A 12708-nucleotide genomic window follows, 5' to 3' on the forward strand; every position below is an offset into this window, starting at 1 on the left:
TTTGGGTCAGGTGCGATGCCATTTTATCACCAGAAATCTCTGAGCAGCTTAGAGGGATTTTGCACCAACAGCAGGGTGAACCTTTGGGCAACAAGGACACAAGAGTGGCAGAGGGTGAGTGGGGCCAGCGGCAGGCAAGTGGGAGTCGTGCCAAAAATGTAGATTTAAAAAAAGAAAAAAAACAGAATGAGTCCCACAATAGCAATAAAAGGCAAAGCTTCCACCACCGGAATTAAAAGAGGAACCGTGCAGCAATCTGCAAATCCGAAAACCATTGAACTGTAGTTAAGCAAATTGGAAAAACAAGTGCAAAAAATGTGAGGAGAGGGCCAAAGAAAACGTACCTTGGGCCCTCGCTGCACAGGGACCTTTTTTAGACTGCCTTTCCTGTTAGACTTTCCCTCATCGAGACAGTGCGTCACACGCAGGGAGTCTGCGAGCCCAACAGATGTTAACCCTTTGCAAGCTAAACAGCAGCCCTTTCCTGAGGAGCTCTCCACAGGGCCTGTTCGCACACTGTCTGCTGGGTCCGGTTTGTTTGGACTGAGCCACTTACTACTCCACCATACTCACTCAGGCTCTAATCTGTTTTACAGCACAGAGGATTTAATGATCATATTACAGCTTCTACCTCTCAGGAGTGCTTGTCTACTATTTAAAAAAAATAAAACAAGTTTGGTTTGCAGCCAACTGGCACATGTTGAGTCGTTGCAGCCTTAAACAGTTGCATGGTAATATCATAATATGAAAAAAGCAGCACCCCTCACCTCTGTGCTCACTGCCTGCATGATGTGTGTGTGTGTGTGTGTGTGTGTGTGTGTGTGTGTGTGTGTGTGTGTGTGTGTGTGTGTGTCAGTGTGTACTGGTAGGGGGCTAGTTATTAATCACTGCCTGAGAGCTGACATCAGGCAGCCAGTAAACGTTAATTAGGACCACCCAATGGCCAGGCCAGTGTCATTAGCTAATTGAGTTTGTTTATGTGTTTGTGTTTGCAGGGACTGAATGAAAAAGAAAAAAAAAGAGAGAGTGTGTGTGGAGAGAGGAAGTTTGGAGGCAGAGGGGGGAGGAAGAAGGGAGGGAGGGAGGGAGGGAGGGAGGGAGAGATGTGGGCTTGTCTCATCCAGTGCCCTGTTGTGGTGACATGTCCTTCAGCTCCATCCATAGGGAGAAAGAGAGGAAGAGAAGGATGGAGAGGGAGAGAGAGGATAGAAATACAGCTGCCCCCCCTCACCACTCAGTCTCAGGAACCTGAGGCCTCAGCCACGTCCGGAAACTTTCTCCACAGGCAAGCCATGGAAAGAAAGACATGCTCTTACCCGCTTTTTTTTTTTTAGATAGATTGTGTTCCACCTCTTCACAACCGCTGATTTCCACAAGCATGCATCTTTTTGGAAATCAAATACATTCAAACACGCACACATGCATACAGTTAATGCACACACACACACACACACACACACACACATTAACACACAGATATGTGAGCTCATGCTGCCTCCAGTCTCTCCCTGGTGTGTGTTTCACACGCCACCTCTGCTGCCTCCCTGGGGTGTTTAGAGTGATGCTGTGTGTAGAGAGCAACCATGCCTCAGCGCTGCATGGTCTCAGATGGCCTGGTGTGGCTGGCTGTGGTTATGCCTGTTGAGTCCGCCTGACCACCACATGATGAATCACATCCCCGCTCTGTCCAAAACTACACACACACACACACACACACACACACACACACACACACTCGCAGGCTGACCCACCACCAGTTCTCAGCACAGCTCAGAGCGGTCCAGGCAAGAGAAACAACTGTCCTCTTCCCTCGTCGTGCATGGAGATTAATTTTAACAAGCCAACAGAGCTCTGAACGGCAGCACAGAGAGCAGGAAAAGCAGAAAATCCACCAAGGAGCAAAGGGGAGGAGGGAGAAAGCTGAGCCGCAGCCCTCTGCTGTCAGGGTCTCTCTTCTTCTCTCTCTGTGATTTGTGCCCTTGGCCAGGTCCAATTCATGTCCCACAGATAGCTCAGCTCATGCCCCAGTAGGCTTGTTAGAGCAGTTGAATGAACGCCTACATGTACGGATTTCGCCCAAAAGCTAGGACAAAAACAACAACAAGAAAGCAAATCCAGGCGGACAGACGACAAAGTGAGACATTGCCCAGTTTGTTTTGTAACTTTCTGCCGCTGCTTTTTATAGGCAGCACAGCGGTCATTGAGATCATTGTTGTCTGCTGGTAAAACACTTCCAATTTCAATTACAATTCGTGATACAAAAGACAAAGAAACTCAATTTCGAGGAAAGCATCAAACGTGCTCATCCCATTTTTCCTCCCTGCTTTGAGGGGTATAGCCTTTCTGAGTTAGCTAACATCAAACACAAAACACTGAAAGTAACAAAATTGCAAAATACCTGTATTTACTTTTCATTTCTACTGGAATCTTTTTCCCTATGTCCATGTGTTTTATAACAAATCGTAAAGATATACATGTGGAATTGTCAGTTAATGTCTGTAAACAAGCTCACCAGTGAAATTAAAAGTAAAAGCCATCCCCAGATTCACTCTTATTCAGCGTTTTATCTCGCTTGTGTTTTATTTGCGCTGTGTCTCTTGGATGCTTACTGCTTATGGTCTGGTACCTGTTCTCTATTTTTTATGAAGCCCCAACCTCACCTGAGCGCTGTGGGGGCACAGGCCCATAAACGTCGCTAACACAGAAAATAAGAAAAAACACAAGCAGAGTCTCTGCAGAAAAAAAGTTAAATGAGTTTATACATTGTATAGATGTTTTTGGGAAAATCCTGCATAGTATACCTTTAAGTAAAAAATCTGGGGCAAATGTTTTTTATCCCAAAATCTTGAAAAGTAAAATCAGGCACCACTGTTGAAACTGATATCCCTTTTAATGTGATCCTTTGGAAACACCAGACATGGATATAAATCATCAGCACAACCTGTTTTTGGAAATCAGTGTCACCCAATGCAGTTATAAAGTGCAGAGACCTTTTGTTCACTCTTGTGTAATCGTGAATTTTATTTTGAACTGACGGTTAAAAATTCCTAAGCTCCCTTTTACCACATTAATCATTCTCCAGAATTGCACACATACTGGGTAATATTACAATACAGCAACTCACCCAGTAAAACTATCCCAGTTAGGACACATTTAATGCCGACACCCATGCATGTGTGTAAATTGTGTTCCGAATGTGTGCTTGTGCAGCTGCGTGCGTCCCGTTTCAGTTTGGCTGACAGAGAGCTGCCTCTAACTGTGTTCACCACACTATTTGGTGCACTCTCTAACTACTGATAGACCACCAGGGACTCTGCTTAGCCAATCACCTGCAAGCATACACTCCTGAGTGGAGAACGGCACTCTTCCAGTGAATAGGGTGAATGGTAGAGAGGTGGGAAAAACAAAAACAATGGGAAAAGAATGCGAAAATCACCCATCAGAGCGGTAGATTCCTGTTACCATGGCACCTTGGTATGGTTAAAGAGCATAGAGCTCTGAGCTAACCTGCCCCCACCCCCACCTTCCCTCCCCTCCAGCACACCTTTTACATGCCCTGGAGGGGCGTTGGAGCGCTCAGTGGAGCACATCCATGAGAGATGCTCCTCAGGTAGGCAGGGGTGGAGAGACACATCCAGCTGGATGCTGGGATCCAGGGAAGAAGCTCTAAAATTAGCCCCAGCATGGGGTGCAGGAACAGGGGAGTGGGGGCAGGGTTGAGGGAGGGAGCGTGGAAGACGAGTTAAGAGAATGAGGGTGGGAGACTTGTGGAGGAGAAGGAATGCTGGGAGGCAGAGGGGGGTGGAGAGGGTGGTGACAGCACACATCTACTGAGACGCCTCTCTGCACATTCACTAGGCTGTGGCAAATTAAATGTCTGAACTAGCACTTCATAAATATACAGGCATACACACACCTCTCCACACACAATTATGCATGTTCATAACACCGGCTCTCACACATCCGCACATTCACTCCCACTCACAAGCGCTAAACACACATACAGTACACACACACACACACACACACACACACGAGCAAAGCGCACAAATACCACATCATTAAATGATTTGCTCATTGTGAGATCACTGGGTGGCAATGCTAGGGCTTAAGCTCCATGAATGGTGCAGTGTCAATGGGCATCTGTGTCCCCGTGTCCCACTTAGTCCCCTGCCGAGGAGCCCAACCTGCTGCTCAGTGTGGGAGAGCAGAGGGCAGATGGGTAGAGTCCGATTATAGAGTTGTCTGACCTCTCTCACAGGCAGCTCACTGTGCTCTATGCCCAGGGCCAGCACAGAAAGAGTGTTTGTTGTTGGTATTAGGAGCTAAACGGCTTAACGGTTAGCAGACGTGCTTCTAGAGGGTCGAGCACATAGTTTTGACTTGTTGCCAGGGCTCTGAGATCTAAGGCAGTTCGGGGGCGCTTCACCAGGCCAAAAGGGGGAAAGGAAAAGGAGAATGAGAAGGACTTAACCATAATTAAGAGGCACAGGTGTGTTGGATGCAGTGTTTCAGCAGGGGAGGAGATATACTTTTACAACTACAATCATTCAAGTTACCTGCACACTATCTTGCTATGTTCAAGTGTCCAGTAAAATGACCTTTTGTCACCTGTGTGTCACTGCAGCAATGCATACAATGTTCTGTAAACCAAAGGTGGAAGTGCTTCACACATCCCAAGTTACAGTGGTGAGAATCAAGCAAGTCCAATCCCTGCTGTCAGCGGACTGTTCTCATGTACGTATGCTTTCCTGAGAAAAGTAATGCACTAAAATTCATACATATCTCACATATGAGCCAGTACCTTGTGTATAATCCAAGTATTTGGGAAGGCTGCAATCACGTGACTAAATGCGCTGATGGGAGTAAAGAACAAAGAATGAAGCAGGCAGTAGATGCAGGTAGGTAAATATGGGACTTTCCCCCAGAACCTTTCCCAGGGGATTAGTGTTCAGAACTGTGTGAATTTGGAATGAATTCTTACCCATTTTAAGGTATGTCATTACCATGTTTGTTTTCCTAAGCCTAACCACAGCAGCTTACTTGCCTAACTTAACCTCTGCAACTTCACGTTGAATACATAACGTCATTTGTGGGGCTCTAAATTGTGGGATATCATACAAACCCTTGTGTGAGTATTTTCATGGGATAGGCTATCATATGAACTGTTGTATGAGGATAGGTTGCAATAAGTCAAGCAAGATGTAAGTCAAGTAGCCCTTTTACAGGTCAAGCAAGTCACAAGTACAGTCATATGATATGCTGATGATCTGAATGTTAGCATTCAAGCCATCTCTCTAACATTTGACCAACCAATTAGCTATTGACAGCTGAAAAGACACATTCACCTACCTAAGTTGGATGCTGTGGTGGTTGTGTCACTGATTTTTGAGCTGCATACCTTGCATAGAACTATTCTCTTTTTACAAGCATCAGCGACAAGATAATCCTTGAATCCAAATTTTATTACTTTTGGACTAGTCCCATGATAGCTGCCTTGTGTGTTGGGTTCTGTTGATCTGCCAAGTCCAAGTAGGTTGCCAGGTTTGCATGCATTATACTCGAAATCACCCAATCATGTTTAAAAAGCAAAACTTCTCAATATCAAGAAAATGCAAACATTTAAAAAAGTCAAGTCCTTTCGATCATCTGTTTTCAGTCTAACTCAAGTCTCAAGTCATGAATAATAAGTGAAATTTGAGTCCTCAAATTTGTGACTTTAGTCTAACTTGACACAAGTCATGTGACTTGAGGCTCCCACCTCTACACAGCTGTGAAATTAAACACTCAGTGACCACTTTTTTGCCGACTTTAGGCACTTCTCCAGCCCACGTGTCAGTCAATCCCCTGACTTCCTGTTGGGGTCTCTCCACTTCCTGTCTGGGTTTGATGTCTCTACAGAGACAACACACTGCACATCAGAAACAGCCTCTGATGTTGACAGAAAGTAGCAAATACATGTCAACATTTCATTCTGAGCCACTCAATCACACGTGTGTGCTGCCAGTGGTTGTGCGTGTTTATTAGTGTAAGTGGTGTACATGGATGTTACGTGCCTGAAGCACACAAAACTGACGGCTACTGTTATTTCTGTGGATTCCGCTACAATTATGTCTATGTACAAACCACGGCTAACATAAGTACACAAACTAAAAAGTAAACTGCACTCAGATTAAGTTGAAGTACTGCTAACAGACTGTGTCAACTGTGAGCGCAGGCCAAGATGAAAAGGGCTACAGTAATCCCCTCTAGCCTGTCGATTTCCCTAATCTCTTTCTTTTGTTGTTGCTGGAGCCCAGAGGAGGGTGTGACAGGGGTCAGGGGTGAAAGTTAAGAGCCTAGATGGAGAGAGGAGGAGGGGACAGATGAGGTTTCATGCCCTGAGAAGACTCTGTGCCTTTGGGCGAAACCACTACTTCCCCTGCAGCCCTCCCTCCCCCCTGAGCAGGCAAGAGATAAGAGCAAAGGAGGAGGGCCCTGTTGGAAACACAAACAGGTTACTGACTCACAAAGGTCGAGGTTCAATGAGAGAACTTCCAGCAGTGAACACCTATCCCTATTGTACATCTCATCACAGTATAGTCTCACAAACATGCACACACATGTTCTCTGACTAAAGTGGTCTTTTGTCATGTTGTGGAAGTCTACAGAGAGCAGATTGAGCTCCTTCACAGAGGAATTCCTCTCATTGGATGTCTTCAATTATTTCGTCAAACTAGTTTTAAACCTGTTTTTACAACTCTAGAGGCAGCACAGCGATGCACAGTCTTGGAATGACTTTGTTAATAGGTGTATTACATGATAGACATATCTCCTGAATGTAGCCTAACAGGAAAAGTTTACACCAGAGACAACACAAGGTGAAAGACAGAGAGAATGACATCTTGATTCATGCATCCACAACAATGCCCACAGTCTTCTTGCCGTCCGCCATTTTGACAGAGGTGCGAAGGTCCCACCCTCCAGCCAAATACCTTTGGGATTATTATCGCGCAGCCTGAAACACGCCAGGCCAAAAGATCTACCCACAATCTGGGTAAAAACAACATCCGAGCCGTGGCGCTGCAGAAATCCCCGGTCTTTATGTGAGAGGTGACTGGAGGAGATGAGGTTGCACTAGCATGTCTTCTCCTCTGTGACCCCGGGGGTTGATAGGTTGAGAACAGTGGCTTGCATTGTTTGCCTGTACTACACCCCCTCCCTCCGCTCCTCCACCCTGCTTTCTCTTCACCCTGTACCCCACCCAGCTGAAGATCGAGTTAACTCTTGCCTGCGGTCACTCAAACCTCGCAGGAACTCAATCCTGCGCCGCTCTGTATTTCTCTCCTGGGTCGGCCGGCGAGAGGTTAAAGCTTTAGCCCCTTTTCTCATATGATTCATTACCACCAGAGTCTGGCAGAGGATGAATAAAGGCCATAAGAGAGAGCTGCAGCACCACTGCAGGCAGATATCAATCAGCCAGTGTGCTGATATTGTGCGCTTTGAGCTTTTGTGCTCCTTTGAGAATTAATGTGCAAATGTATTCCTTGGGCCTTGTGTAATTATCAGTTTGTGTGTCAAATGCTTTGGAGTTTGCGATAATGCGCACGCACTTTCACGTGTGGAATGTACGAGTGTGTGTTACAGTATATGTGTACAGAGGGAAGAGCTTCCTTTGTCTTGTTCCCAATGCTAAGGGGCAGAGCAGGGGAGCAGGGCTGGGCCAGCAACTCATAAATCACAGGAGAGGATAGAGAGTAACAGCTCAAATTAAGATAAAACCCCCTTAATTATCAGCTAAACAGCCTGGTGTCCCCTCTCTCCCTGGGCTATCTGTCACCCAGCAAGCAGGCCCAGTCACCAGGGGACAGGCTTTAGTGCTCCTCACACACAGACTGGAGCTGCTCACACACACACACACACACACACACACACACACACACAACACACACTATCTCTCTTCCTCTCTTTCAGTCGCATGAAATCTTTTCTGTTTTTCGCACATACATGAAATGAGTATCCGAAACTTCTCTGGTGCATCTGGGTTCACACACATCACCATCCGACATGTGGCTGTCAATCAAATTAACTTGTAACGTATCACCTTTTTGCATCTGTTAACTCCCCTCCACACACAACACACACACACATACACACACTCTCCTCCCCCTTTTCTCTCTTTGCTTATTCACCACGCCAATTATCATTACCCTAATGACTTCTCAATGGCCCTCAGTCCTCTCCCTCTTCAAAGGCTATCTCTACCATGTCCTCCTCCTCTCTCTCAATTTGCGGCCCAATGAGATGTCCTGACATTCTTATGTGCTCGCAGGAACACACGCACACACACGAGCAGCTCCTCTCGCCTTCCCTGGAGGTGCATTGTGAAGCAGTAGGTGGGGAAGTTCGGAGGTCCGGGTCTACTCAAAGCTGGAGAGAGTGGTTGAAGCACACTGAGGCAATGTGTGTATGTATGTGTGTGTATGTGTGTGTCACTGCACATACTTGTGTCAGAGGAAAAGACTGAGCGAGAGAGAAAGAAGAGAGGAGAGAGAGAGAGAGGGTGGAGAGAAAAGGAGAGACCAAAGAACTCTATTTTGGCATTTGTGGTGTTTGAGTGTTCTTTTTTTCACCAACTCTTCTTCTTTTTTCCCCCCTTCAGTTCTCTTGGAGGCAGTGTATTGATTTTATATTAGGCCTGAGCTACCATCTGGCTGCTTTTCATTCCTCTGTTTTTATAAAGCAAGGGGAACAGAGAGAGAGAGATCGAAAGAGACCGGGCTCAAAATTCATTATGCGTTAAATAAAGACAGTGAGAGGAAGGGGAGCATACAGAACAGAGTGTGTGTGTGTATGTGTGCGCTTCAGCACGTATGTTTATGTTTGTGAACATTATCTGTGTGTTATGCGTTGTATTCATGTATGTGGGTAAAGACGGAATGATGGGCAAACAGGCAGCCGAGCTAACTGACGAAGTACAAAGACTTCAATTTGACAGTGGTTCCCTGCATTTTCACAGAGAGATCTCTTCATGCACACTCACACACCCCCACCCCACCTCCCCCAAGTCCCCTCATCCTTTCCCTCATGGTTGTCCCCATCTACAAAAAAAAGAGAAAAAAGAAAACAGATAGTCCCCAGGAGAAAAATCTCTCGGCCCCCGAGAGCCACAAATCTCCATCTCCCTCCATCTTTGCTTCCCCTTTCCCTCCCCATCCCTTAGGAGCTAGGTAAGCAAGCACACCGCCTTTTCTCATTCCCTCCTATCATCCATTGATTTGTTCCATCAATGTGTGATCGTCTGATGACAAATATTTAACATCCTGCCACAGTATTGATCTGAATACTCAGAGTGAAAAGGGAATTGAGAGTGTGTTTTTCTCTCACGAGGTCAGGCTCATATTTGCCCTCTGTCTGGGGTACATTCTGGTTTCAATGTCTTCCCTGTAAAGCAGTGTCTACACAAGCTGCAAAATTTACCTGGAGCTCTGAAGTTGTACACTGATTTAAAATTTAAAAGTCTAAAAGAGTACGAATAGGACACCTCTGGATAGTTGGCCGTAAAGTTAATGATTTGAGTTGGAAGTGCACACAAATTAGAAGACAACTGAAATAACAACAAGATGTAAGCATTCATTTTTTTAACTTGTCTAAAATACTTCATAATATGGTGAGTGCCTATACTGTGACAGAAACTACTCATTGATGACCAAGACTACATCAGAGACACAAAAACAAAACTTGCTGAATCATATAAATCTGTGTTGAATTTTCCATGGTCACCAACATGTGGATGCTGATGCTGAGCAAATTGTCAGTGAGTGCGGCTGCTGTGGGGCTACTCACAGCCCGCGCTGAGATCCAGGACTGTTCTGTGATTAATGGTAGGGGACGCGCCCCACTAATTGTGGTTCCTGACACAGGCACACGTCCCCAGACAAAGCAGGACAGGGCTGGAGCAGGGTGCCATGCTCAATCACCTTCCAGCAGAAAGCCTGAGTGCTGCTTTGGGGGGTTCGGGAGGAAAGAGAGGTCACAGGATATCTGGTGATGACAGTAGAGGAGAGCTCAGAAGAGACTCGAGTGTCTAACCAACTGTGGGAAGTACTAAAGTTGTTGGAGGCTTGGCCATACGGCTGGGACAGGGATTTAGAGACAAACAAGGAGGATGGAGTAACAGAAACTAGAGAGGGAGACCGTCCTGACATGGAAGGGAGAGATTTACTAGGCCTTACTTTATCCTCACTGGATTATCCTCATTGGATTTGAATTTAAGTCTGCTTCTGGTCTGTATAACTACATGCACCTGTTGCAGCAATATTGAATCATTACAACTGATGTGATTTGGAAGTATTTACAAGTATATAGTCTAGGAAATTTATCACAACCCAAATGAAAAGTATGCTATTCCACTCTGCTGCACCATATAAGGGCCCAGATTTATTAAACTCTTAGGAGTCAGTGTTTTTAATATATTTTAACTCTACAATTTTACAACCTAGGTAAACATGTTACTCGACTGACCCATGGTCTCTGTAAAGGCAGAATAAATGCCCCCATAATGCAAATGCTTTGTGCTTCTCTTCCACCTGCCGGCATCTTTTGAGAGGACAGATGGAAGTCATGAATTGGCTGCAGCGAGGGACCCCAGACACTCAGCTCTATCAAGAAATCCCTTTATAGGGGGAGGGAGGCAGACTGTTTTCATATTGTGACTATCAGCAAAGAGGGCACTACAATGGGATAGAGCTCGGGAAGGCAAGTCTACAGGACTGCTAACATTTACTTCGCAAACTTAAGATTGGATGAAAGGAATTAGATCCCAATAATTTTCAACACTTGCACCAAATGGCTTCACTTTAAATTGATATTCATATGTTTGTGTTTATGTGCATTTAAGTGTTTCAAGCATTTGTGTAGATGCATGTTCATGTGTTTGCTTGCATGTATGAACATTTCTTAATTGTACCTTCACAGCCCTATCGTCCTGGGTCCAAGTCATTCAGCCAGAGCCCCCTTTGGTCCCTCTTTGGCCTCCTAGGCCCCCCAGGCCCCCGTGAGCTTCCCACAAAAAAGTCCACAATGCTATTCAAACAATAGGCCAAGGGACAAAGAGCACATTTACACAAGTGGAGCCTTCTTTGAAAGCAAAAAGGCACTGTTTGGAAGATTTCCAAACCTCTCTTCCCCCCTCACCAAAAAAAAACCAGAGCCCCCTTTGCCCCTCCACACCCCACCTCTCAATTCCCTAGCTTAAAAAAAAAGTTCACCATTCCAGTGATGGAGACGTGGGAGCCAAATATACTACACCAAGCCCAATCCCACCCGCCAATCCACAAGCACCCCCAATTTAGCCAAACCCCCTCTTTACAGGACAAAAGCCCTTTAGAGGCAGAGTGTATGTGAGGGCTCTGGTGGATACCATAGTGGCTTAAAGACCGTGGAGGCCTCTAAGAGACACTTCTTTTACTCCCAGTCTCCCTTCATTTCTCTTTCCTACTCTCTCCCTCACTCTCTTTCTCTCTCTCAGGCAGTGAAAGGTTCAGCAAGGGGTAGAAAGAGTTTGGAGAGGGGAGGGGGCATTAAAGGAGGAGGTGGAGGGGGGGTGTAGAGGGTGCTCTTATGTCAACATTGTGGTATTTTCCCAAAGATGCATATCGCCTCTATACAAATAGGAGATGTATTTATAGGAGTACATAGAAAGCTGCATGAGAGGAGAGTGTTTGGCCGAGCTTTCTGGCCACAGCCCCCATGGCTCCATGGATGGTCTTCATGGCTAGTGAAATTGTTATTCTTTAGATGCGCGTTGGCTGGGAAACACACAAGTTCTCAGGCGACCACACAGTACTCTCCCTCCCAATATGGCTGCCATGCAGAGGAGCCCATTGAAGGAAAAAGTCCAGCACTATACATCTTGGCCGGAGCCAATATCGCAAGGCCTCTTCTGTCACTGTGCCTGGCCACACGGCCATAGCTAGGCAGCAGGCATGTTCGTGAAAACAGGGTAACTTTTCCGTTTCTGGCTCAGTGTGACGCACAGCAGACAATTTATTTGCTAGTTTGGACCTAAAATAATTCTTGTATTCGGATCTATTACAGCAACAAATTCTTAATGAGGTAAATAATTGCAACATTCTCGCAAGAATAAATGTAGATGTATATTTCTGCAAACTATACCTTTGTAGCATTTGTACAGATATGTAGAAACATTTCTTTATGTGTAAACAACATTGTGGTCAATATTTGGTTTTGTTTAGGAACAAAAACCACTTGGTTCTGGTTAGAAAAAGGTCGTGTTTTGGCTTAAAATACCTGGTTTTGGTGGCATAAATGCCACTGGAAATGCAGCAATGTCGTGCCAAAAACCAGCCAGTGTTGTTGTTTGGTGGTCTCGAACAGGGGGCTACAGCTTGGCAGCCATCCCAATGACAAAGTCAGCTCATATACGCATAATCAGAACTACGTCACTTTAGAAATGTTGACATGATGAGTATGAAATGTACAAATGTAACATATCTGTGGTTTGCAGAAATGTACATTTTACATCTCAAAGAAGGCAAAACTAGTCAACAGACCTTTGTGGGCACACAACAACCCCTTGTTCAACAGCTGTCTGTGCTCATCACAAACCTGTGAGCACAAGCCGTTGTCCTGTCATAAAAAAGGTCAGCCAAACCAGACCGACAGGTAGTGTGTCACCACAGGAGTCTCATGGCAGATACAGACTGT

This window comes from Epinephelus lanceolatus, chromosome 9, assembly GCF_041903045.1.
Source record: "Epinephelus lanceolatus isolate andai-2023 chromosome 9, ASM4190304v1, whole genome shotgun sequence".
In the NCBI taxonomy this organism is placed as follows: Eukaryota; Metazoa; Chordata; class Actinopteri; order Perciformes; family Serranidae; genus Epinephelus; species Epinephelus lanceolatus.